Here is a 27,171-nt window from a genome sequence, read left to right as displayed (position 1 = left end):
AAGTTTGACATCAGTGGTTGGTAAACTAATGGAAAGCATTCTTAGAGATAATATATATAAGTATCTAGAGGGGCAGGGACTGATCAGGGACATCCAACATGGGTTTGTGAGGGGAAGGTCATGTTTGACCAATCTTGTTGAATTTTTTGAGGAAGTGACTAGGAAGATTGATTAGGGTAGAGCAGTAGATGTAGTCTATATGGATTTCCATAAGGCCTTCAATAAGGTTCCACACAGAAGGTTGTTGAGGAAGGTTCATGCACTAGAATTAATGTTGAGATAGTCAGATGGGTTCAACAGTAGCTAGAAGATAGGCACCAGAGAGTTTAAGGTGGATAACTGTCTGTCAGGATGGAGGCTAGTGATGAGCAGTGTGCCTCAGGGATCTATGTTGGATCCCTTGTTGCTCGTCATTTACATTAATGATTTGGATGAAGGAGTGGTAAATTGAGTCAGTAGATATGCGGAAGATACAGAAATAGGGGGAGTTGTGGATAGTGAAGATATTTTTCGGGGACTGCAGAAGGATTTGGACTGCTTAGAAGAGTGGGATAAAATGTTGCAGATGGAGTTTAATGTAGATAAGTGTGAGGTGCTCCATTTTGGGAAGAATAATCAGTGAAGGGGAGGGCATTGAGGAATGCAGAGGAACAGAGGGATCTTGGAATAACAGTTTATTATTGTTTGAAAGTGGTATCTCATGTAGAGAGGGTGGCGAAGAAGGCTTTTGGTATGTTGGCCTTTATAAATCAAAGCATAGAATATAAGGGCTGGGAGGTGATGTTGAGACTGTTAAAGGCATTGATGAGGCCAAATTTCAAATATTGTGTGCAGTTCTGGTTCCCAAATTATAGGAAGGATATCAATAAGGTAGAGAGGGTGCAGGGAAGATTTACTAAAATGTTGCCTGGATTGGAGTATCTTGAATACAGGGAAAGATTGAGTCTTTATTCATTGGACCGTAGAAGGTTCGAGGGGGGATGTGATAGAGATATTTAAAATTATGAGAGGGATAGACAGAATAGATGTGAATAGACTCTTCCTCTTGAGGGATCATAAGTTAAGGGTTAGGGAGCAAAGGTTCAGCAGTAACATGAAAGGAAGCTTCTTTGCTCAGCAAGTGGTGGCTGAGTGGAATCACCTTCTGGAAGAGGTGGTTGCACCAGGGTCAATTTTCTCATTTAAGAGAAGATTGGATGAGTGCATGGATGTGAGGGGATGGGAGTGTTATGGACAGGGAGCAGGTAGGTTGGTCTAGTGGAGTTAACTTAAATCAGTGTGGACTAGAGCAGCTGAGATGGCCTCTTTCTGTACTGTAATTGTTATATGGCGAGGAAAAACCCAACACCCAACCCCAACCAACCAATTTTCCCCTGCAACCGCTGCAACCGTGTCTGCCTATCCCGCATCGGACTTGTCAGCCACAAACGAGCCTGCAGCTGACGTGGACATTTACCCCCTCCATAAATCTTCGTCCGCAAAGCCAAGCCAAAGAAGATATATGGTGTAACAAGATCAAACCAGCAACCACAAAGAATGCATATCACACAGGGGTAAAGATGAACAATTAAATTTTTAACAAAAAAATTCACCTTCAAACTTTAATTCAAAATTCCCCCTTTTATAAAAATGCCCACTGGTTACTATGTAAATCTCCATAACAATGTAAAACTAATAAATTCCCCAGCCTAAATATAACATATGTAATCAAAATCTAAGCTACACTTCTAACCAGCCCACTGAAAAACTTAGACACAAAACAAACACAAAACACACAAGACTCACAAAACTTCAATCTCAACCGAAGCAAAGATCATAAACAAAATTCAGTTTGTTTGTTAAATTGAAGCCAAAAGATCTTTGAGAGAGAGAGAGAGAGAGAGAGAGAGAGAGAGAGAGAGAGAGAGAGAGAGAGAGAGAGAGAGAGAGAGCACAAAATTCAAAGTTGTCTTGTGTTGCTTGCAGAGAGATTAACCATTGGCTTGGTCTGGATCCTTCTGGCTGCCTTTGGAAAGTTCATCCTTTTTGAAATCCCAACATTCTAAACAGTCCTCCAGACCATGACCTATGCTCTGGGCCTTCTTCCACTCCACAGCACCACCCAGTGGTGGTTTACTGTCCAAGTCCAGAATTTTTTTCCATTTTCTGCACATGCTCAGTCCGTCTCCCACTCTCTCAGCAGTTCACCTTCACGTTGGCTCTCTAAGGCAAATTGTCACTTTTTAACCTAAAACCACACCACACATAAGCCAATACACAATACAGAACTCTGTAACAATGGTTAATAAAGAAAAAGGCACATGGACCATGCACACACATGGGCAAATCTCCTAGTGATCCTGGAATCAGCACTCATCTGCACAGGACAGCAATTAAGCCACTAATATATAAATTTTTGGATCATGGGTCAAGACTAGAGTGCACAAAGGAAACCCATGCAGTGGCACCGCAGACCCTCAAACTCCATGCAGATGGTTCTAAAAAGCAAGAGCAAACTCAGATGAATGGAGCTGTGAAGCAGCAGCTCCTCCCTGCTGTTCCATGATTGTTCAATGAATCAAGTAAATTGAACTACTTTTGGAAATAAAAGGGTTAAACTTGAAAAGAAGAAAACAATTATTCATTCCAGATTTTAATTTTATTCCAGCACCTAATGTCCTGAATGTGCCATGATTGCAATTAACCGTAAGATCACTGTTAATTTTTTTTCCCTCCATAATGACAAACTGACACAGCACCATTTATCATTTCACAATGAACCGACTGATGCACTACACACCATAGATGTACTTTGTATTCAGTGGATGAGTACAGTTTGTGTGAAAAGGCATTATCTTCAAATTTTTCCGGAGAGCAATGTCATTAAATTGTTTAATATCTTCTCCGATGTGTCCAAAATTTGTAGCTCATAGGAGAATAATCCTTCAGGCCTGCAAACTTATCAGCATGTATAAGAGAAAATGTCCATCACTTCACTAGGCAAATTTTTAGATTTATTTTTCTTTCCCTGGAGAATGGGTCATAAATGTAAGTTATTTATGAACATTAATACTGTCAAAACAACCAAAAACAACTACTGTCAGAAGCAACGGATGAAACATTCGATGCAGCAATTTGCCTCTTGTTCCCAATTGCTTGTTGATGCACATTGACTTCCTTCCTCATCACAGATTAGTTCATTTCTCCATGGGTCATCATTAAGCAAAGTCCCATTAGCTGAACACTATTCTGAAGAAACCAGTTTATTTTCTGAGATCGGAGAGGTGGAAATGACAAGGTTAATTTCAATGGCTGAGCTTTTGAGTGTTTGCTGAAGTTGTTCTCATTCCATGGAGAATGAAACAAAGCCAGCAAAACTCAGACATGTAAAATGTGAACCATTTGCTTCATGGAGGCACTTCCACCTCCCAATATATGCTTCTTGTGGTCACATTTGTTCCACCATCAAGCTTGAAGCACTTTAGCTGATAAGCTGGAAAATGCTACAGATATTTAAAATAAAGTCCGGTAGCCACATCTGTCAGGAGTTTGTATGTTCTTCCCATGTCTGAGTGGGTTTCCTCCAGGTGCTCTGGGTTTCCTTCCACCTTCCAAAGATGTTTGTAGGTTAATTGGTGCATTTGGTTGGTGTGGGCTTGCTGCCCAGTCGGACCTGTCACCATGCTGTAGGTTTAAATTAAAAACTAAAATTGTGTGTGGAAAGGGAAATAATGATTTTTTGACATGTTTATTCCCTGATTTACCCATTTTTACATTTTACATGGCTCCATTCAAATGTGGAAGATTCTTATTTAAAATAATATTATTTCAGAAATAGAATTTATTGTCATTAACATGTAACAAAATGTTTTACAGTGAAAATATTAATATGCAATTGCATTTTTTTAAAAGTAAATAAATTAGAGCAAAACTAAGAGAAACTGGGGTAGTGTCTGTAGTCTATTGTCCATTCAGAAATCTGATGGCAGAGGGGAAGAAGCTGTTCTTGTGCCACTGGGTGTTTGTCTTCAGGGTCCTATACCTCCTTCAAGTCAAGTTTACTGTCATCTGATTGCACAAGTACAACCCAATGAAATATCATTCTCCAGTCCTCATACAAAACACATAGAAACCGGACATGGCACATAGAAACAAACAAAACATGCAGGACAAGTACTCACAAATATAAATAAATATTGTTTCATAAATATGGGAGTCTTGGATGGTGAGTGTGAGCAGTTCTTTTGGTCATTCAACATTCTCATTGCCCATGGGAAGAAATTGTTCCTCAACCTGCTGGTACTGGCTCTGATACTCCTGTATCTCTTTCCCTTCGGAAGCAGCTGAAAGATTCCTTGTGCGGGAAAGAAAGATAGAATATGAGTCATCCACACTGGCGTGGAGTGATATGTAAAAACTAAGGTGGCCAGTGATTCAATCTAATAAGAATAGCCGATGATAATAGTGGACCTTAAACAGTGTATTTCTTTTAAATCAACTTAGCAGAGTGTTCTTTTTTATATAATTCTCAGTGATTCCCATTCCTGAACACTTTGAAGTATTACAGGATATTTTTTTACCCCGATTGTTTTTCTGAATATGTGCCTGCTGTAATCTACTGTTTATTTTATGACTTCTCAAACTCAATTCCTATTTTACTTCCATATTTGTCATATCACAGAAAATTAGTGTTCATCCATATTATTTCCAAAATAATCACTGGACAACAATATATTTTTTTTTTTCTAAAGGGGTGCTTCCTGAAAGAAAAACTATTATGAAAGACAGCTTCAAGCTGAACACAAAAAAAAATCAGGTTTGTTGAATCAAGAAGGAAGGCGGAGAAACATTAAATTAACATGTATTGAATTTAGCATGTTTAATCGCATCCAGTTGACTGCACAGGTTTAATTTTTTTAATTTAAATTTAGACATACAGCATGGTAACAGGCCATTTTGGCCCAAGTCTGTGCCACCCAATTTACGCTCAATTAGCCTACACTGTTTCGAACAGTGGGAGGAAACCAGATCCCCCATGGAAAACTCATGCAAGCACGAGGAGAATGTATAAACTCCTCACAGATAGCGCAGCAACAACAAATGTGAGGAGCTTAGAGTTTGCCTTAGCTATCAAGTTTACATCTAAAGTAGAGCTCATAGGCTTACTTAATAGTGCAGTCATGAACCTTATGTGTATATGCGCCACATGTAACAAAATGTATCGCCGCTCGCGATATTGTTGAGACATTTCTGCTGTATTGAAACTTCCTGAAGACAATACATCCTTTTGTTAAGTACACTCAAAATGCTACTGCCTGAAGAGATGTGCATCAATGTGCACTCAATCTATACCAATGTAATACACATCACTTGGATATACGAGATGCTTTTATGGCCTGACAGCATCTATTCTAACTAAATATGCTCAGTTCAAAGACAAAATTTGCATAGCTCCTGCACTGAGTCCATGTCCAGGCATGCTTGCACTGACCAAAACAGCTTGCTTTGTGGGCAATATATGAATAGACTTAAAATATGACAGGAAATTACAAAAATAGGTTATATCTTTAAAAAAGGTATACAATCGGACAATTTTAAGGTGGATTTTCATGATCAGCAGCCCCAAAACCATAAAATACAGCCAAAATTGTTCAGGAAGCGAAATATTCGTTGACCTGTGTCATTGCTGGCCATGTCATTCGTACACCTGAACCCAGACTCTGAAAGATGCAGTCTATTCTGAACCTTTTTGTGGGAGAAAATTGCTAGAGGGCAGAGAAACAAAATTCAAGGATGTGCTCAAAGCTTCCTTGAGGAAGTGGAGGGAGGACTAAAAAAACTTACAAACTTCACAGTCACCCGCCTCATCATCCACCCGATAATGCATCTGTGGGAGAATCTACTCTTCCCATATTGACCTCAGTTGCTACGTCAGAACCCACAATACCAGAATGTAAGCAAATTATCTATGATCATAAAGGGGTTGCCTCAGAAGAAGTTAAATGTTTACCTCGTGGCCTGATTTCCTAGAATACACATAGTTATAAAATAAACCAGCTACTTTTTGATCAAGGTTTGCTGTGGAATTTTACTGGAAAGATAGAAAACTTGAACCTTACTGACATATTGGAGTAATCTCAGTTCAAAATTCAGATTTTTTTTCTCTGAAAATATACTTCATTCATGATAATTTGATAATAAATTATATATACAGGAAAACAACTATTCAAGGATGTACATTCATTGTTTCCATCATTTCACGTAAATTATTTTCAATGCAGGAAAAAGAACTGTTCAAATAAGTTTTGAATGGTGATAATCATCTAATCACAGTACATTTTACCTTCTCCCTTAATGCTCCATTACCAGCTCTGTGGCACCTGGGTGTTCCTTCCCCCTCGCAGTTGGTTTAAGGAACTTCTACTCAGTGTCTGCCCATCAGAGCCTGGTAATGGTGAGATGGAGGGGGTCTAAACAGTACTCCTTCCCACACTGCCCATGCATTGGCTGCACCAAGCATCAGTGCATTCCTCAACACGTAGTCCTACAGCCTGGAATATGTCAGTCAGCAGCATTGCCGGACTGACATCTCGTGTGCTGAAAGACCAATAGGTTTTGGGCTGACCAAAGGCATCCTTCACCAAGTTGATGGTCTTCCAGCAGGTGTGGATGTTGGACTCACAGTGTGTCCTCGGGAGCAGTCCATTATTCAGGGAGCTCTTTGTCACGCTGCTGCTGGGGATGAAACATGACAGAGCCCCCTGCATCCTTCTCCACACCCTACTTGCAAATCTGCATTTGGCAAAGAGATGGGTGGTGGTATACACCCCACTGCAATCATCCTGACGACTTCATGCCTTGAGGATGATGATCCGGTCATGCAGGAAGGATCTCACTGGGAGGGCTCCTTTCACTGCCAGCCAGGCTAAATCCTGGTCCTTGTTAATGAGCCCTGGTGATGAGGCATTCCATAGATGATCAAGACTGTCTCCTCAGGGAGCCATCCCACTGGCTCCTTCAAGTCCTCTGTGGGACATTCCCTGCTGACCACTGCCTAATGGCCTGTAGTCAAAGGTGGTGGTCTGGAAAACATTTTTCCACAAAGAGGATAGTGCCCTCTTTTGATTGCTTGATTTAGGTCTTTGGAGTCCAGACATATTCTTAGGTGGCTTTTCGATTTTTCTTTTACTACTATAGAATTTACTCATTTTTCTTCCATTTCTTCCAGCTTCTGCTTTAGCTTTTGTTTCAGCTCTATTGGCATCTTCCATGGAGGATGGATTATTGATTTGTATTTTGGGTCTATAGTAATGTGTTCAGAGTTCCCAAATCACCCAAATGTGTCATCAAAGCATTCAGGGTACATGTCCATGAGCTCGGCCTTATTTGTGATCAGAGGGCGTTGCTCAAGCAGATGTCACTATTGATCCTCTTGGACATTTTCTTCTCCCTGATCTCATTATTTACAGAGATTAGCTGTAATTTTTGATAACTATTCAGGCCTAGGATTGTTGGACCGTGGGCGTCAACCACAAAGAATGTGCATATGATGCTCTTTCCTTTATGTTTGCCTTTAATTTCGACTTTTTTTAGTTGTTTAATCACAGGGCCACCATAGGCTGTGAGTGTGACATTTGCAGCTTCTAGTGTGCCTTTCTCTGGATACCCATTCTTTATGTACTCAGGGAACATTTGGCAGTACAGTCTAAGCGAGAGGATGTTGTTTTGTGGTCCAGTATCCAACTTTATTTTCAAGTTGAATGTTGTTGGTTTGTTTCTGATCTTTCTTTTAACTTGGATCATGGTGTGCAATTCATTTTTTCCTTCCTTCCCTTTCTTCGACATCTCAAGGAGTATTGTTTCGATGCCGAGCGTCAGTGAGTCGGAGGTCACTGCTGTCACTTCCCTTGACGTGGTGTACTTTCCTTCTGTGTTCTTGGTTTCTTTCTCTTTTCATGTCAGAACTACACATCTTTTCCCAATAATTAACCTTCCCACAGGTCCTGCACTTCGAACCATACGCAGAGCATTTCTTGCGGTCATCGAAGGGGTGTATTCTGCCGCACCTCGTGCAGTTCTCGGATGTCTGCAACTTTCTCTGTGAGTACTTTATGGCATCGACCCTTCTATCTCTGTGCTGTATATTGGCCTGCATGGAGAGGGATTGCATTTGCCTCCTAGTGGCCTCGAAGGCCATAGCTGCATCTACGACATCTGCTAGTTTCAAGCTATCTTTTCCTAAGAGAGCTTTTTGCCCTTCAGGATGAGCCCTTCCCCAGATTAGTTGGTCAGCTATTCTCTCCTCGATTTCTTTGCACTTTGCTGCAATATTCTTTTGCCTTGTGAGGAAATTATCTCCTGACTCATCAGCTTCTTGTTTTAATCCCTGGAACTCGTATCGCTTTATTCTATGGTTGGATTTCAGTTCCAGATGAGAGGAAAATTTTTCTAAAACCTTTCTGAGTAATTTTCTTCCTCTTCAGCCAGCTCTCAGCTATTAAACAGGTCTAGTCCTCGCTCCCCTGTCCAAAAAAGGATGTAACTAACCTTTTTCTCTGGTGTGATTCCCTTGAGGAAACTTTTGAATGCCAGGTTGCACTTCTGCTTGAACTTTTTAAAAGCCTCTATGATGTCATCAGCTTCCTCGTCCATTACTGGGTGCAACGCTGCTGCTGCGGTGGCCATCTTCTTCTCCAGCTCTGGTAGTCAGGTAATGCTGCTTTTTCTTTGTTTCCTTCTCTTCGTGTTTATTTAGGTTTAAAGGGATTTTTTTTCCTATATGTTGTGGGTTACTGCCAATCCCACCACTGCCACCATGTTATGTCCTTGGTTGTACCATTGGAGGTCTTAATAAACACTCATAGAAGCTTGAAAGTTTACAGCACAAACCTTTACTCCATCTCAGGCTGCTGGTCATGTATGAATACACTGTTGCACTGAGCATGCTCACCACTCAGTGTGATGTGTCTCTTACAATGTGTCTCACTGAGCATGCTCACCACTCAAGTGTGATGTGGCTCTTACAGCCTTGCTGTGTTAATGCTCCAGCATAAAATAATTCCAAGTTTCCACTTTATATAACAATAGGTAGAGCGGAAAAGTCCAGCTGAGCAGGACATTGCGCGGTCAGGTGTATCCTTCACAACTTCTGGGAAAGGTAGAACCTCAGCAGGTAGTGGCATGTGGTGCCCTCATACCTTGGTCTCAAACACAGCTTGATGTAGCCACACATGAAAGTGGTCATCATGATGAGAGCCATGCTGGCTATACCCTTGCTCCCATTTACCAGTGACTTGTATATGGTGCTCCTTCTGAGCCTACCCATTTTGGAACCGATCTGAATGTTGCTCTGGTGACTGACAGGTCGCAGGTGTGGGGGTTGGGCCACACCTGAGCCACATACAACAGCACCTTACACCTGATGACCAAGTCCTTCCCTGTTTCAAGAGTGCCCAAAGTTCCAATTTTTTCTGGACCTTTGTGATCCACTCCGAACAATTCTTAATGCACACCTCAGTCCCTCTAAACCAGATCCCCAGCACCTTCAGATAGTCAGTTCTGACTGTGAAGGGGATGGTGGACCAGACGGGCTAGTTACCAAAGAGCATTGTCTTGATCTTCTTTGGATTAACCCTGACACCTGATGTGGACTCAAATTTCTTGCATATGCTGATCAGTCTCCTGACCAATCAGGTATCTGACCAGAAGACTGCAATGTTGTACGTGTACAGGGGAGCCTTAACCTGAGTGCCTCCGCTGCTTGGCAACATCGTTCCTCAAAGTTCAGATATGTTGTCATGTACATACCCTTGAACATGACATTACATACAACCCTGAGATTCTTTTACCTGTGGGCAAGGCAGAATTATCATTTAGTGGTAGTGCAAAAAACTGTACTCAAGAAGATACAAATATTTGTAAACAAATAAAGAAATGTAACAAACTTACTGTACAATACATAGAGAAAAAAATCTATAAAGTGCAAAAGTAAGAGTCTTTGAATGAGTCTCTGAGTTTGTGTTGAGGAGTCTTATGGTGGAGGGGTAGCAGCTGTTCCTGAATCTGGTGGTGCAAGTCTTAATGCTCTCTGACGGTAGCATTCCCTATAGATGTTCTCAATGATAGGAATATTTTTGCCTATTATGTCCTGGGCTGTGTTCACTACCTTTTGCAGGGCTTTATGCTCAGGGGTATTGCTGTCCCCATACCAGGCCGTGATACAGCCAGTCAGCACAGGTTCCACCACACATCTGTAAAATTTGCCAGAGTTTCCAATTTCAGACCAAACCTCCACAAATTTCTGAAGAAATAGAGCCATTGATGTGCCTTTTTCATGTTGCCATTCATGTGTTGGATCCAGGGAAGGATCCACTAAAAGAATGATTCCGAATAACTTAAATTTGCTCACCCACTCCACCTTTGATCCACAAATGATCAGTGGATTGTGCATCTCTGGTTTTCCCTTCCCTGAGTCAGTAATCAGCTCATTGGTTTTGGTGTCATTGAGTTGTTCTTGGTGCACCATTCAGCCAAGTTTTCAATCTCCCTCCTTTATACTGACTCATCATCCTTTTTTATACAACCCACTACTGTAGTATCACCAGCAAATTTGTAAATGATATTGTTGTTGTACCAAGCCACACAATCATAGATGTATCGCAAATAGAGCAGGGGGCTTAGTACTGTGGTGCTCTGGTACTGATGGAAATTGTGGAGGAGATATTCCTATCAATCCTCACTGATTGTGGTCTGGAGAGGAGGAAATCAGATTCAGATTTATTTATTGTTAGAATATATGTATGACATCACATACAAACCTGAGATTCTTCTTTTCTGCAGTTGCGGCAGAATTACCGCTAATTGGTAGTACAAAAATAAAACTGTACACAGCGTAAACATGTAAACAAAGAACTGTAAATAGATAATGAATGTAAACAAACTGACTGTGCAATACAGAGGGAACAAAAAGAAAATCAATAAAGTGCACAAGTAAGAGTCTTTTAATGAGTCTCTGATTGAGTTTGTCGTTGAGGAGTCTGATGGTGGAGGCAACTATTCCTGAACGTGGTGATGTGAGTATTGTGGCACCTATACCTCTTTCATGATGGCAACAGTAAGAACAGAGCATGTTCTGGATGGTAAATGTCTTTGATGATTGCTGCTGCTCTCTGATGGCAGTGTTCTCTGTAGATGTACTCAGTGGTAGGGAGGGTTTTGCCCGTGATGCCCTGGCCTGTGTCCTCTACTTTTGGAAGCCTTTACGCTAATGGGTATTGATGTTCCCACATCAGACTATGATGCAGCCAGTCAGCACACTTTCCACTACATCTCTGTAGAAATTTGCTAGAGTTTCTGGTGTTATACCAAACCTACGCAAACTCCTAAGGAAGTAGAGGAGCTGACATGCTCTCTTCATTATGCCATTTGTGTGCTGGGTCCTGTAAAGATCCTCCAAGATGGTGACTCCAAAGAACTTCATTTTAGTGACCCTCTCCACCTCCGATCCCCAAACGATAGTAGGATTGTATCCAGATCTAATTATACAGTGGAGTATTGAGTCCTAGGTCTTAAGAGTTTGCTGATCGATTTTGAGGCTATGGATTCCTAAAATAAATGGATGTAATCGCATGTACTTTCTAAAGATTTTCTGTAGGATCCAGCACTGCATGCCAAATGCTGAGAGTGAATGTTATTTTGTGTTCAGTTCTGGTCATCTCATTTCAGGAAAAGTTGTGGATGCAACCGAGAGGGTGCAAAGGAGATTTACAAGGATATTGCTTAGATTGGCGAGCATTCTCCTTGGAGTGACGGAGGATGAGAGGTGTACAAGATGATAAGGTATAGATTGTATAGATGGCCTAGGCTTTCTTCCAGGGCTGAAATGATTTATATAGAAGGGACATATTTTTAAGGTGATTCATAGTAAGTAGAGGGGTGGAGGGAGCAATGTAACAGGTAAGTTCTTCACACAGAGAATGATGGGTGCATGGATTGTGCTACCAACAACAGTGTTAGAGCCAGGTACAATGGGATATTTTAAGAGACAATTAGATAAGTACATGGAACTGAAAAAATAAGGTTATGCAGTAGGGAAATTCTAGGCAATTGTTCGAGAAGGTTACTCAATAACCTTATTGAGTAACAGGCATAACACTGTGAGCCAAAACGTCTGTACTGTGCCTGTAGATTTCTATGTTCTTAAATGTACCAGGATCCAAGGAGGGTGACTTGGATTCTTGGGGCTTTGGTTCAGTGCTCGTGGCCATGCGGCTATGAAGGTTATGGGAGTCCAGGGGGCAGTAGCTTTGGAAGGGGTGGCAGGATTCATGGACTCGCGATGTCTCTGAAGGAATTATCTTTTGCCTGTCATTATCTTCTTGATGTGGGTTCTGGACTAGTGGCACCCCTTTGTGTGTCTTTACAGGTTAGAAGAGGAAACAGAATGTATTTGTGTACATGACAATAAAGGAACATGGAAGATGGGTCATGTGGCCTCAAGTGTGCCAATAATCCATTGGGAGCTTGGCAGGGATCCCAATCCACAGGTAATGACAGGACAAAATGTCATCACTGTGGGAGAAATCTTTAGAGAGAGGGGCAACAGCAGATTCACCTCATGATAGCCTCATGATTCAGGCACCTATTTTTGGACAAACAGTATATATTCTATCAGAGTCAGTCTTTGCATGGCAAATAACACCCTTCGCTGTGTCAGAAGATTGTGGACTCAACCCCCATTTCACTGCGATTCTCAACCAAATTCAGAGCCATTCTGAGTGAAGGCATGTGAACTGAGTCTTGGATTTCTCTCAGATGAACATAAAAGATCCTCTCACATATTTTTTTTAAATGTGGGAAGGTCCTCCCTCTTTCCCTGGACCCTAATATCACTCAATTTCAGTTTATAAAAAATGTTATCTGATCATCATCAGATTCCTTTGTCATTTCTAGCTATTTTACCTACATTCCAGCAGAATGCAAATTTTTTTTAAAAATTGCTTCACTGGCTTAAAGTGCTTTGGAATAATTTGAGATCATGAAATTTGCAAGTCTCCACTGTTGCTCGATAGATTTCTGAATAATACATTTGGGTCATATATCCTGTATAATGTGCTTCCAGCTTCCCCGATAAAATCAAATTTAAGCAGCGGCTGTTGCTTCACACAGAGGAGATGAGAAAAAAAGAGCATTAAAAGCTCGGAATGTAGCAGTCTCGTAGTTTGATCACACAAAGTGCCATTAAATGCCAGGTTAGCGGTCAGCTTTCCTACATCTGGCATTGGGAGACTTCGAGAAACTAAGTCAGAAGTCCAGCATGTGGAAGCCACTTTAATAATAATATCATGTAATGGAAAATTCTAACCTATTTTTTAACCTGTTTTTTTCTTAATTTCCAGCTCTTGGTTTTGCAGAGCTGAGAACCTTTTTTTAAACTTGCAGCTTTGGGTTCTGCAAGACTGAGAACCTAATTGTTTTTAGAATCAGCAGACATAAGTAAACTTCCACCGAGGGGCCAGAGATGCTGTTATCTGTAGAAAGGACATCTGTGTACCGAGAACATTTAATCTTCCTGCTTGTTTTGGTCACAGACTGTCAGAGGCCTAGCCTTGACACAATGTTTTGGTCACAGACTGTCAGAGGCCTAGCCTTGACACAATGTTTTGGTCACAGACTGTCAGAGGCCTAGCCTTGATGCAATGTTTTGGTCACAGACTGTCAGAGGCCTAGCCTTGATGCAAAATAAACCATTTATTCAAAGTGATAAGCTATGAGTAAGCAGTTTTTGGGTAATATAAGCCATGGTCCCGCTGCTGAAGTGAGAGAGACTCTCCAAGAGGTGGCAACATCTCTCAGCAAGAAGAAGAACTTCTGGAGTCCAGCCAACGTCCCGGTCAGGGGAGGTGGAGAAGCTGCTACCGGCGCCCTGACAACCTACTACAAGTGTGCAGTCGTTGCCTCGCTTCGGCAGTTGGGACCAGTCCAAGCGTTGATAAGTATAGTTGGGAAGGGCTTGCATATTGTAGTGTGAAATCAGCTTTTGAATTTGTCATAAACATTTGTATAAACTGAACTGCTCTCGGTGTGTGTGTCTATTTTCTTTCGGTAGCTCAAACACTGTGACCAATCTAAAATGAACAAAATGAGAGGTATAAGTTTACCCAAGACAATTGGCGCTACGAGCAGGATTGGTCTCAAGATGTTTCGCCGAAAGAAAGAGGTGAGCCCTGAGCAGTTCTTGATTCCAGGATGAACTTCCAAAGACGATGGGTTTGGCATGTTGGCCAATACCCTGTCTTTGATGGGACCACCCATTAGTTGGGATGAGAAGTTAGACCCATCAAGTGCACCTCTGGGAGAGCGGGTTGCCACTCTTCTTCGAGAAAGTAAATTTCCTGTTAAAAAGGGAACGCTGACGGATGGTTTTTGGCTGCTGGCCACAGCCTTATACCACTCCGTTCAGCGTGAAGCAGAATCAGTTCAAAGAGAAGTAGAATCTCAGCGCAAGAGAAAGCAATTAGAGGAGGAGCTAGAAGCCATGCGACAACGCTGCTCCATGATGAGCGAAATTGTTCGCACCAGTCAGGACAGAGCCAAAGAATGGGAGGATAATCATGTTCAAACGATCTGCCGTAATATTAAACTCCAGCAGCAGCTCTGTGCAGATAAGGAAAGGAAAGGAGTAGAACCCGATCCATATCGTATTTGTGCCATGATAAGGAATGGTGACGATCCTGATGTAATTGATGAATGGGACGGGAATATCTGGAATGATGACAATGGTAATAATGCAGATACTCCTCAGCATGTGCCTAACATACTACCCTCTCCACCTGCTGTTCACGCCCGCCCTATAAGGCAGCAGACTTCCCAAACAGACAGAAGGGGGGATGATGTAAGGGTAGAGATGGAAGGGTTAGATACCCCAGTCTCCCAAGTGGACCCAGGGGAAAATACCCAAACCCCTGCTTATGCTCTATGGCCTACTCCCTCTACGGGATGGCCTCAGAATCCTCCCCTAGACTGGGTGGAGGGCCCTGGGGGCCAAAGAGGGAACAGGGATCGGAAGGAGTCAATGATCCGTGACTTCTCTATAAAAGAACTGGCTGCCATTGGAGATCGATTTAGGCAAAAGGCAGGAGAAACTCTGGCGGCCTGGCTCCTGCGTGTCTGGGAACAAGGAGGGGGTAATGTATTTTTAACCCCTGAGGAATTGTTGGGATTAGGAACATTGACTACTGATATCAGGGTCACTGCTGAGCTGTGGGGTAGAGGGAGAGAGGTGGATTACTTACTTACTACTCTAGGGGATGCCCTGCTACAAGTATACCCATCAACAGTAGATTGGGATTTACATTTACAGAACAATTGGGGCACCCCAGAGGAAGGCATAGCAGTAATTCGTCAACAGGCCCTGGCCTCTGCCTTGTATGCAGGGCATTTGAGGCTGTGGGTACATGGGGGGAGCCCTGATGAAGAGATATTCACGGCTGGAATGCATACCAGATTGGTTCGTTCCGCCAACCCACTACACGGGGGCTGGTTCTGTCTGTAACTAGTCCGCTAATTGGGCACCCTGTGTCTGAGGCGGTGTATGCCTTATCTGGGCTTCGAGAATTAGAATTGGGAGGTAAAATCCACTCACGTACAACCCAGGTTAAATCAGACAAGCAGGATGAAAGGAGAGGGCCTGCTGCTAATAACGGACCGACAAGAAAGGACCTTTTTCTAACCTTGTTAAAGTTAGGCGTACCTAAAGGTGATATTGATGGGAAACCTACTGCGGTCCTTTATGCCCTTCATAAGAGAAAAGCAGGGGAACATCATCCCCAGCTGCAGAGTCCTCCTGGCCCAGCTGTGCCCTCTGCTCCCCCTGCTGCTTCTATCGAGCAGGCTTCTCTTGCTCCAGTTATCCGTGATGAGATACAACAAATGGTTAACAAGGCTCTTATGGATAATAGTGGCATGTGGACCTGGAAGCCCCCGAATCCTACTAAAGCATGAAGGTGTGGGCAGGGCTCCCGTGTCTAAACCATTGAGATACAGTGGATACACGGGGACCCATGGCCCTACATGCCGTTAACAATCCATTGGGGTGGGGGTAATGACTGCCAATATTTGGCCTTGGTTGATACCGGTGCGGAGCACTTGGTGATTCCGGGTAACCCCGACCTCTGGACTGGACCCACCTTTCGAATAGAGGGGTTGGGAGGAGCGGTCACCCTGGCAAAGGAAATGAAAGTCTGTGCCACGGTGGGTGACAGCCCTTCCCCTATCTGGTTACATGCCCTGGTGGCTGCTACTGACGAGTGTATCCTGAGTATTAATATGTTGGTCGGTACGGCCCTTAATACTAGCCAAGAGGGATTTGCATTTGGAATTCGGACCATTACAAAAAAATTAGTAGTGGGTCAGGCTAAGTGGGATCGTATGATGGTGCCACCCCCCATGAAACCAGTGTGCATTCCACAATATCACCTCCCTGGAGGGCAAGAAGAGATTAGTGCCACCATTGATGCTTTGCAAGAAGAAGGGGTAGTGAGGCCCACAACGTCGCCCTTTAATAGCCCTGTTTGGCCGGTCCAGAAGCCGGACGGCTCCTGGAGAATGACAGTTGATTATCGCTTTTTGAACAAACATGCCCCACCACTTGCTTCAGCAGTTCCGGACATTGTTACCCTTATTGAAAACATTGCTACTGGGAACTCAGGAACATTGTATGCTGTCATTGATCTCGCTACGCCTTCTTCAGTATTCTTATAGCTGAGGACTCACAGGATCAGTTCGCCTTTACCTGGAAGGGGCGCCAGTATACCTTCACCCGCCTCCCTCAGGGTTATGTATACTCTCCCACTATTTGCCACAGCCGAATTGCCCGTGACCTGGAGACGGTGCCAGTATCGCCTTCCCTCTCAATTCACCATTATATTGATGATGTGATGATCCAAGGGGCCACAGAAGAGATGGTACAGGAAGGTTTGGATAGTGTCCAAGATACCCTGATGCAAAGAGGGTGGGCCATTAATCCCGCCAAGGTACAGGGCCCGTCCCAGACAGTTATTTTCCTTGGAATTCAGTGGCATGCTGGAGAACAAGTGGTTCCCGATAATGTTCGCAATAAAATCGCAGACTTGGCCACTCCTACTAACAAACAAGAGACCCAGCGTTTCCTGGGATTATTGCGATATTGGCGACGCCATATTCCACACTTGGCATTGCTTTTACTTCCTCTGTATAAGGTTACCCGAAAGAAAACAGACTTTGTATGGGGTGACGATCAGGAATAGGCGTTCCAGTCTGCCAAGCAGGCTATTCCTCAGGCCCTGCCCATTGCTCCCCGCATCCCAGATACCCCCTACAAACTACAGGTCTCCGTTACTGATGGTGTGGCCTGCTGGAGCCTCTGGCAGAAACAAGAGGGTCGCCGAGTCCCGCTGGGGTTCTGGTCACGTACCATGCCTGAGGCTGCCACTCGTTATTCTGCTTTTGAACAACAGTTACTAGCCTGTTACTGGGCCCTGCTGGAGACTGAAAGAATGACAGGTGATGCAGATGTTCAATTGAGACCTGCACTTGATTGGGTTCTGGCTAATGATGCTAATCTAAAGATCGGGCGGGCGTAGCAGTCTTCTGTTGTTAAATGGAAGTGGTATATTCAGAGTCGTGCAACCAGAGGGCCTGAAGGGGTGGGCTGCATACTCGAACAGGTGGCTGATCTTCCGTCTCGTCATGAGGACTTTGAACCTGCCTTGCCCCCTCCTTTACCCCCTTCACCAGTTCAGTGGGGTAAACCATATGATTTGCTCACTCCAGCAGAACAAGAGGATGCCTGGTTTACTGATGGTAGCAGCCGGTGGGTGCAAGGAAAGCAAAAGTGGAAGGCAGTGACTTACCATCCCAAGTCAGGAACTCACTTATCAGAGGAGGGGGATGGTGGCTCCAGTCAGTATGATGAGTTGAAGGCAGTCACTTTACCACTAGATCCCTATGATCACCCTCTTCGCCTGTTTACTGATTCCTGGGCTGTGGCTAATGGACTTGTAGTATGGATGCCTGATTGGCAAAAGAATGACTGGATGATATATGACTGCCCAGTGTGTGGCAAAGAGCTGTGGCAGCTGTTGTGGGATGCTTCCCACCACCGTGAGATAACTGTGTATCACGTTGATGCCCATACTAATGTGGCAACTAACATGGCACAACATAATGCAGTTGCAGATCAGCTTGCCACCATCAGCCATGCTGATACTGTCCCCCTGGCTCGATGGGCACATGAACAGAGTGGTAATTTTGGGGAGAAGGGATCAGCTATGTGGGCCCGAACACATGCTTTACCCGTCCATCAGGATGATGTCCGCATGGTCGTGCGTACATGTCCAGAATGTCAACTTGTGAAGTCCCATGTCGTTCCTCCTGGTCCTCATGGCCGAATAAAATGGGGTCCTCATGGCTGAATAAAACGGGGTGCTCACCCAGCTGCGGTTTGGCAAATTGATTACATAGGCCCCATGCCAGACTGTATGGGTAAACGTTACGTCCTAGTAATGGTTGACATCTTTTCGAGCCTGGTTTTTGCCTTTCCCACCAAGACGGCTGACCAAGCTAGTACTATCCAAGGACTAAATCATTTAATTTCTTGTTATGATGTTCCAGAGGAGATTCAGTCTGATAATGGCTCGCACTTCTCCGAGAAAGCAATCTGTGATTGGGTAAATGACAACGGTATCTTATGGGTTCACCATATTCCTTATTACCCACAGGCTGCTGGGTTAGTTGAACGAATGAATGACTTACTGAAGGAACAAATTCATTTGTTAACACCACTGGGAACCCTGAAGGGGTGGTGTCATGTGCTGCAGCAGGCAGTCGACAATTTGAATCATCGCCCTTTAAAAGGAGGTACACCTTTCCACCGACTTCTTCACGCCTCTGAACTACAGCCTATTCCAGAGGAAAAACAGTCATTGCCCCCCACTCCTGAACTAAAGAATGCCGGACAAAAGGTATGGGTGGCATCACCAGGTAGTGGGCCTCCTGCAAAAGAAGAAATAGTGACACCTGCCCAGGGTAACACTCGATGGTTAGCTATTGAGGGACAGGATAATTTAGTCTGTTTAAACACTGAACGCTTATCGTGAGTGACATATGTCAGGCTTCTTTGTTCCAGGTTCTCCGTTTTACACTCCTGGTGATCTGGCTTAACAGCTGCTTTGGTGCCAACAATTGGATTTGTAATAACGAGGACGTTCCGAGGGAGTTGCCCGTGGGAGACACGGTCCGATGCATAACATCAAGGAAGTCCTCGGTCACCCGCCTCAAGTGCAGCTTATATAAATATGTTATTGTTCAGCATGTTTCAAAGTCTGTACGTGAGCTCCAGCGTATTGTGGGCACCAAGGATAGTTTGAGCCTTGGTTGGAATCCTTTTTCATGGTTAGCTGGTACATTCGGGGGGTTGGGCCACCATATTCTCCATTGGTTGCTCGCTTTATTGCTTGTTTTTGTGATTATTGTAGTTTTAATTTCTCTTTTATGCTCTTTTTGTACTCAAATACTTGTCAAGTCTCGTGTCTGACAGCCTGTGGCCAAGGGGTAGAATGTAATGGAAGATTCTAACCTATTTTTTAACCTGTTTTTTCTTAATTTCCAGCTCTTGGTTTTGCAGAGCTGAGAACCTTTTTTTTAAACTTGCAGCTTTGGGTTCTGCAAGGCTGAGAACCTAATTGTTTTTAGAATCAGCATTTATCAAATTTATGCAGCGGCTATTGCTTCACACAGAGGAGATGAGAAAAAAAAAGAGCATTAAAAGCTTGGTATGTAGCAGTCTCGTAGTTTGATCACGCAGTGTGCCATTAAATGCCAGGTTAGCGGTCGGCTTTCCTACATCTGGCATTGGGAGACTTCAGAAGTCCAGCATGTGGAAGCCACTTTAATAATAATATCATAATTGGGGTTGAAAATGGGTCTTCACTCTTTACTCGCAACCAGAGAACACAGTGTATTATTAAAGAACTGGAATAAAAACTTGTACTTAAAAGAAATCGGAGCAAGAAAAATAACTGCAATGACTTACAAGTATTTCTTAATTATCTGCCTTCAGAAAGTCACAATTCAAACTTCGTTAAAGCTCCAATTAGCAGTTCTAACACATGAATGTAAATCACAGTGCATTGAGTGAAACAAATGGAGTTCGCGGACTGAACATTATTGTACTGGTGTGGTGGCATGCCACTAGGCAGGCAAACCGGCCCCGCTTGTAATCCACGCGGCAGGGCAGCCGGCCAAAATGGTGCCATCGGGGGTTTCCCCTTCTTCTCAGCACCGGGCTCAGAAGCCCATGCTTGGGGACCACGTGACGCCCAAGTGATGTCAGCGCCCCCCAGTGCGTTTCTCAGCCAGGTCCGGGATGGGAGTATAAGTCCAGCCCGGCAGCCAGCAATAAAACAGTTTTCTGCTCACTGACCTCAACCCGTCTGGTTGTGTGTTCTTTCAGTAGCAGTGTAGCTGCCCCTACAATTGGTGACCCCGACTGGTTCAAACATCTTTGAACCCAACATGAGCAAACCTGGGATCAATGCTATAGCCGTCAAGCTGCCTGACTTCTGGGTTCAGGAGTCGGAGACCTGGTTCGGCCACGCAGAAGCTCAGTTTCACCTCTGCCACATTTTGTCCGACACGACCAAATTCAAATTGTAAGTCATTGCAGTTGTAGTCACCGCCCTGGACCAGGCCACCGCCAAACGTGTGCTGTACCTCGTTCAGCACCCGCCAGCCGAAGACAAATACGGGACCATCAAGCGAGTGCTCACCCAATCCCTCGGACTATCCAGGCGTCAGCGTGCCACTCGGATGCTGCACCTCAATGCCTTGGGAGACAGGTCCCCGGTAGAGCTGATGGACAAGATGCTCACTCTCATGGGTGATCACACCAACTGCCAACTCTTTGAGCGAATTTTCCTCGACCATCTGCCTGACGACATCCGGCCGTTACTGGTCCAAGAGAGCTTTACCTACCTGAGGAAGGTTGCTGAGAAGGCCCGAGTGCTATGGCTCGAGTGATTCCTGAAAGGCTCGGTGGTCCAGCAGGTCATGAGGAACGGGCATGACCATGCCAAACCTGCCCCTAGTGCTGCAGTAGAACACCCGGCCCCTGCAGGGGCCACAAAGAGCATAACCATGGGCACAGCATCCACTCTGGGCCTATGCTTCTACCACCAGCGCTGGGGAGTCAAGGCTCAGAAATATTATCAGTCCTGCTCCTTCCAGGGAAACGAGTAGGCCAGCCGCCGTTAATGGCTGCGGCAGCTGGCCAAGGACACAGCCTCCTCTACCTGCGGGACTCAGTCAGCGGCCGGTGCTTCCTCGTCAACATTGTGGCCCAGAGCAGCGTCATTCCAGCCATGGCCATTGAGTCCAGGAACTGACCTCGAGGACCTCCCCTCCGTGTGGCCAACGCAACAGAGATCCGGACATGTGGGCAAAGACAGACAACTTCCAGATCGGCTGGTGGAAGTTCTCATGGAGGTTTACAGTCTCGTCCCTTCCAACCACCATCCTGGGTGCCAACTTCCTCCTTGCCAACAGCCTCCCGGTGGACATTCGAGGTAGGGGCCTGGTAGACACTCAGACTTTCCAGGCCATTCGCCTCCATGTCTCCCGCACAGAGCAGCCGCAGATAGCTATGATCAGCACACCCAGAGACAAGTTCCAACAAATCCTGGATGAGTTTCAGGCCGTCCTCAGGCCATAGTTCTCCGCTGCCTCACCGCGCCAGGGGGTGTTCCACCACATCCCCACCCAGGGCCCACCAGTTCATGCCAAGGCACGCCAGCTCCCCCCTGACAAGCTCCAGGTGGCGAAGGAAGAGTTTTCTCATCTGCTGGAGCTGGGGATCATTCAGTGCTCCAACAGCCCATGGACCTCGCCGCTCAACCTGGTCCCGAAAGCTTCCGGTGGCTGGCGCCCCTGCGAAGACTATCAACGGCTCAACGGGGCAATAGCTCCTGACCATAACCCCATCTCTTACATCCAGGACTTTACAGCGAACCTGCATGGTGCGAGGGTTTTCTCCAAGATTGACCTGGTGTGCAGTTATCACCAAATCCCAGTGCACCCTGAGGACATACCCAAAACGGCCATCATCACCCCCTTCGGCTTGTTTGAATTCCTTAGCATGCCGTTCAGGCTAAAGAATGCCGTTCAGACCTTCCAGCGCCTCATGGACTCAGTGGGCAGGGACCTGGATTTCATCTTCATTTTCTTGGACGACATCCTCATTGCGAGCAGGGATCGGGAGCAACACAAGGCCCACTTGCGCGCCCTCTTCTCCCGGCTGGTCGACTTTGGCCTCACCAGCAACCCAGCCAAGTGCCAGTTCGGGAAAGAGTCCATGCAGTTCCTGGGCCATACTTTCACGGCCAAAGGAGCCATGCCCGCCGCTACGAAGGTCACCGCTATCAAGGAGTTCCTACGTCCGGACAACCTCAAGGGGCTGCAGGAGTATGCGGGTATGGTCAACTTCTATAACTGATTCATCCCAGGAGCCGCCCGTATCATGCAGCCGCTATTCACCCTCATCACAGCTAAGCACAAAATGCTTACCTGGACCCCAGAGGCCTGCAGTGCATTCGAGGCCACCAAGGACACCCTTGCAAAGGCTACCATACTCGCCCACTCGCACACCGACCTGCATATGGTGCTCTCCGTTGATGCCTCTGCCACACCTGTTGGCACCGTCCTGGAGCAGCAGGTGAATGGACAATGGAAGCCACTGGCATTTTTCAGCTGGTTTCTCCGCCCACCAGAGCGCAAGTATATCACCTTCAACCGTGAGTTACTGCGTATATACCTGGCAATGCAGCATTTCCACTATTTCTTGGAGGGGAGGACTTCTACCATCTTCAATGACCATAAACCCCTCATCCAGGCGCTCGTGATGGAAAAGGATCCCTTGGTCAGCCTGCCAGCAGCGTCACCTCTCCTTTGTGTCAGGGTTTTCCACAGACATTCGGCACAAGGCGGGGAAGGACAACGTGGTCACCGATTCACTCTCACGACCGGCCATCTGCACACTGACACCCGGCCTCGACTTTGACCAGCTTGCCCGAGTCCAGAAGACTGACGAGGAAATGCGAGCCTTCAGGACTGCCATCACGGGCCTGCGGTTCCGACACCTCCCGACTCCTAGCGGCGAAGGCACCATCCTGTGTGGTGTCTCCATGGGCACACCAGCAGTGGCGCAGGCAAATCTTCCATCACATCCACGACCTTTCGCACCCATCCATCAGGTCCACGGTCCGTATGGTGGCAGAGCGGTTCGTCTGGCATGGGCTACGGAAGCAGATCGCGGGCTGGGCCAGAACATGCGCCCATTGCCAGATGTCCAAGGTGCACAGGCACACCAGGGTGCCCGTGCAAGAGTTCGAGCACGTCCAGGAATGGTTCAGCCACATATACATGAACATAGTCTGGCCCTTACCAGTTTCTCAGGGCAACTATTACCTGTTCACGGTGGTAGACCGCAGCACTCGTTGGCCCGAGGTGATCCTGATGCTGGATTCCTCCATGGACTCCTGCTCCTGAGAGCTGTTGCACGGTTGGGTCGCCCAGTTCGGCGTTCCGAATCACCTCATCAGCAATTGGGGCACCCAGTTCACCTCTGCGCTCTGGGTACAGTTCGGCAACAGGTTGGGGATAGAGCTACACCGCACCACGGCCTATCACCCGCAGGCCAATGGGATGGTCGAGCGCCTGCACTGCCACCTTAAGTCAGCACTTATGGCCCGACTCATCAGTCCCAACTGGGTGGATGAACTGTCTTGGGTGCTCCTGGGCATCCACTCCATGCCCAAGGAGGATCTGCAGGCGTCATCAGCTGAGCTGGTCTACGGCGCACCATTGGTACTGCCCAGTGAGTTCAACAATGCGGCTCACAACCCCCAGCAGTCACTGCACGAGCTACTTCCCCACCTCCAGGCCCACTTGGACTCCTTCCCACCCCCACCGCTGCCCAGACATGGCACACAGCCATCTTACGTCCCCAGTGAGCTGCACTCCGCAGAGTATGTTTTTATTCGGCAGGGCCCACCTGTGGCACCACTGCAGAGATCTTACGAGGGGCCGTACAGGGTTGTCAAGCGTTCAGGGTCTATGTTCACTCTGGACATCAGCGACAGTCAGGAACTGTTTACTGTGGACAGGCTGAAGCCAGCTCACCTCGACCCCATCAATCCAGTGATTGTGGCCCAGCCCAAGAAGCGAGGCTGCCCAGCTAAAAAGGACATTGGGACTGGTTCTGGGTGGGGGGGGGGGGAGCGTGTGGCCTCATGCCACTAGGCAGACGAACCGGCCCCGCTTCTAATCCACGCAGTGGGGCAGCTGGCCAAAATGGCGCCGTCGGGGGTTTCCCCTTCTTCTCAGCACCAGGCTCAGAAGCCCGCGCTGGGGGACCGCATGACACCCGAGTGATGTCGGCGTCCCCGATGCAGTTCTCAGCCAGGTCCGGGCTGGGAGTCCAGCTCAGCAGCCAGCAATAAACCAGTTTTCTGCTCACTGAGCTCAACCCATCTGGTTGTGTGTTATTTCAGTAGCAGTGTAGCTGCAGCTACACTGGCAAGCTTAATTGTAGACGGCAGTAGGCATGTTTACAGAACAATATATTCATCTGTGGTGGGTACCTATGGCTGATCAAGTTATATCGGAATATGAGTACAATGAACTTTAGAGCATATTTCAGAGGAAAGCATGGTAATTTACAGTTACTTCAGTTGGTTAAATTCATTGGGAATAAATGCATATTTATATTTTTTCATTCATTTACAGAAAGAAGAAAATGCTTTGCATTTTCCATAAATGTTTTCCAAGGCAGAATTTCACATAATTAATTATTTCAATGAATACATGATTTAAAAAATAACTTTGAATCAAGTGACTCTCAGTTATTTGTCATCTTTCGGAAGATTTGACGATTGATTTTAAAAGTCGATGATGTTTGCATTTATCAAAACCAAAATCATTGTGCTTATGTAAAATCCTTGTTTGAAAAAAAGTGATTCTGAGGCATCCTGATGCTTAGAAAGAAAACTGATTGCCGAAGGAACACCATCAGCAGACTGTTTGACTTGTAAAAGCTTTGAACCTTTTTCCTTTCAATACCTTTGAGTTCAAGGTACAGTAAAACTCCTGGTGTCCAGAATCCAAGAAACCAGCAGCTTCAAGCAACAGGCAAAAAAATCAAGGCAAATAAATAACAAAAATTTAAAATAATAAGAATAAAATAACCAGTAAAAAGTATGCATTTAAAATTGTTAAAATAAATGTTCTCTGAAGTAACACATAAAGCTTTGGTGAAGATGAGAGGAAATATGTAACCTTCAGAGTGCCTTAGTTGTGCTTTGCTTGTCGCAGCTGTTTGAATAAAGTTGAGCAATGATGTCTCCCAGAGTGAAGAGCTGGTTGATACCTCTCGCCGTTGAGATATCTCCTTATCCTGGCTTAGTAAGAGGAGCCCTTGTCAGAGGCTTTATCAGTAAACTTCGGGGGAGGGGGGGGAGGGGCTGGGGGTTAATTATCTATTATATCTTTTGGGCAGCTCTGTGGAGGGGAGGAGCCTGAAGATGCAGTGACGATTAAATGTTTTCAAGAAATGTTACTGAAAATAAAGTAAAATGCTTTAAAGTTTTTATATTCATGCAAGTGAAATTTGTTCAATGCAAGTACAGTATTGTATTTCTGTCTTTGAAACTGCTTATTGTTGATGTAAATATATTAAGCTTTGTAAGAGTAAGTCTCAAGTAACAGGAAAATACACTTATCCGGCATCTACCGATCCCCATAGATGGCAGATATCAGGGGTTTTACGATACATCATCGTGGGAAAGACTCAATTGTAACTAATCTAACTTCTAATGATGCCCGACCGCCCCAAGATCGAGCTATGTGTCGCTGTCTTTCGCACACTTTGCAATTTAAAAAGGGTGGAAAATTTGCTAAAAGTATAACTTTTAAAATAATGTGCATTTAATGAATTGAGGGATGCAGTAACTTTTAAAATAATGTGCATTTAATGAATTGAGGGATGCAGTTGATGCTCACACAATTGGATGTATCTCAGGATAGATTAATTCTGCTGGAGCCAGTCTTAGATCACTCTCGACAAACCAATAAATTCTCCAGAGTTAAATCATCCTTTCTCAACAAGCAAGGGAAAATATATTGTAGGGAGTAAAACATTAAAGTTTTACCAGTGTGTGAAGTGGCTTTAACCTCCACTGAGGCCGAACCAGCCACTTCACCGCAGGGTCCTACTGTCCAGCCATCTGAATCAACTTCCCCCATGCAGGTTTAATTAACTGCAGGATGGTGCTGATTGCAATTCTGCTTCCATCAATAACGTTGGAGATCCATATCCACTTCCTCTGCCCCCATGTTCAGCAGCCAGACACGAGGAAACAGCGGATCAGCACAGGGGACTAGAGTGGGAAAAGATCTCCCCTCAAGAGGAAAAATCTTAAAGAGAATCCTGCAGAGAGGGAACAGCACTGTGATGGATTAGGTCAGCCAGGGCCAAGCCATAGGAAGGTGTCCAAGGAGGCTTCTGCTCATCCCACTGGGTTGTTGCGTGGAGTGCTGTAGCATGCTCCTGCTCAGGCCTCAGTAGCTGAGAGCCTCACTCTCGGTTGCAGGCTGCTGGTGGCTTGTTTCCAGGAACTAGGAAGAGGGTCCAAGATTTAATTTTTTAAATATATTCAGATATTCAGCACGGTAACAGGCCATTTTGACCCATAAGCTCATGCTGCCCAATTTACACCCAATTAACCTACAAATGGTGAGAGTAAATCAGAGCCCTCAGACAAAACCCACCCAGACATGGGAAGAAGATACTCCTCACAGACAGTGTGGGATTCGAATCCCAATCCAAATTGCTGGCACTGTAAAGGTGTTGCTCTAACTGTTATGCCAACCCTGTGGATTCTTGAAGGTATGACAATGAGCAGACCTCCAGTTGGGTCTTGAGTGCTGCCACCTTCCTAACACTTCAGGAATTTGGAACAGGGTCTACCTATCCCTATGGTTCCTCTCCTCTAACTCTGCCTCTCTCTTTTTCTCTCTCCCCTGTCTCTGTCTCCTTTCCCCCTCAGCTCTGCACTCACAAAGCCAAATCCACTCAATTCTCACTTTCCTCTCTCCTGTCCT

General features: G+C 45.4%; 1 protein-coding gene across 19 annotated transcripts in view; it reads left to right on the top strand.

Annotated features, from left to right (window-relative positions):
• Positions 1–27,171, top strand: part of LOC138760976 (astrotactin-2-like) — a 1,981,947-nt gene that overhangs the window by 1,205,743 nt on the left and 749,033 nt on the right. The gene's annotated exons all lie outside the window — the stretch shown is intronic.

Source organism: Narcine bancroftii, chromosome 1 (genome assembly GCF_036971445.1).
Source record: "Narcine bancroftii isolate sNarBan1 chromosome 1, sNarBan1.hap1, whole genome shotgun sequence".
NCBI lineage: Eukaryota > Metazoa > Chordata > Chondrichthyes > Torpediniformes > Narcinidae > Narcine > Narcine bancroftii.
The sequence above is the reverse complement of the archived record's forward strand: the minus strand, read 5'-3'. Positions and strand labels throughout refer to the sequence as shown.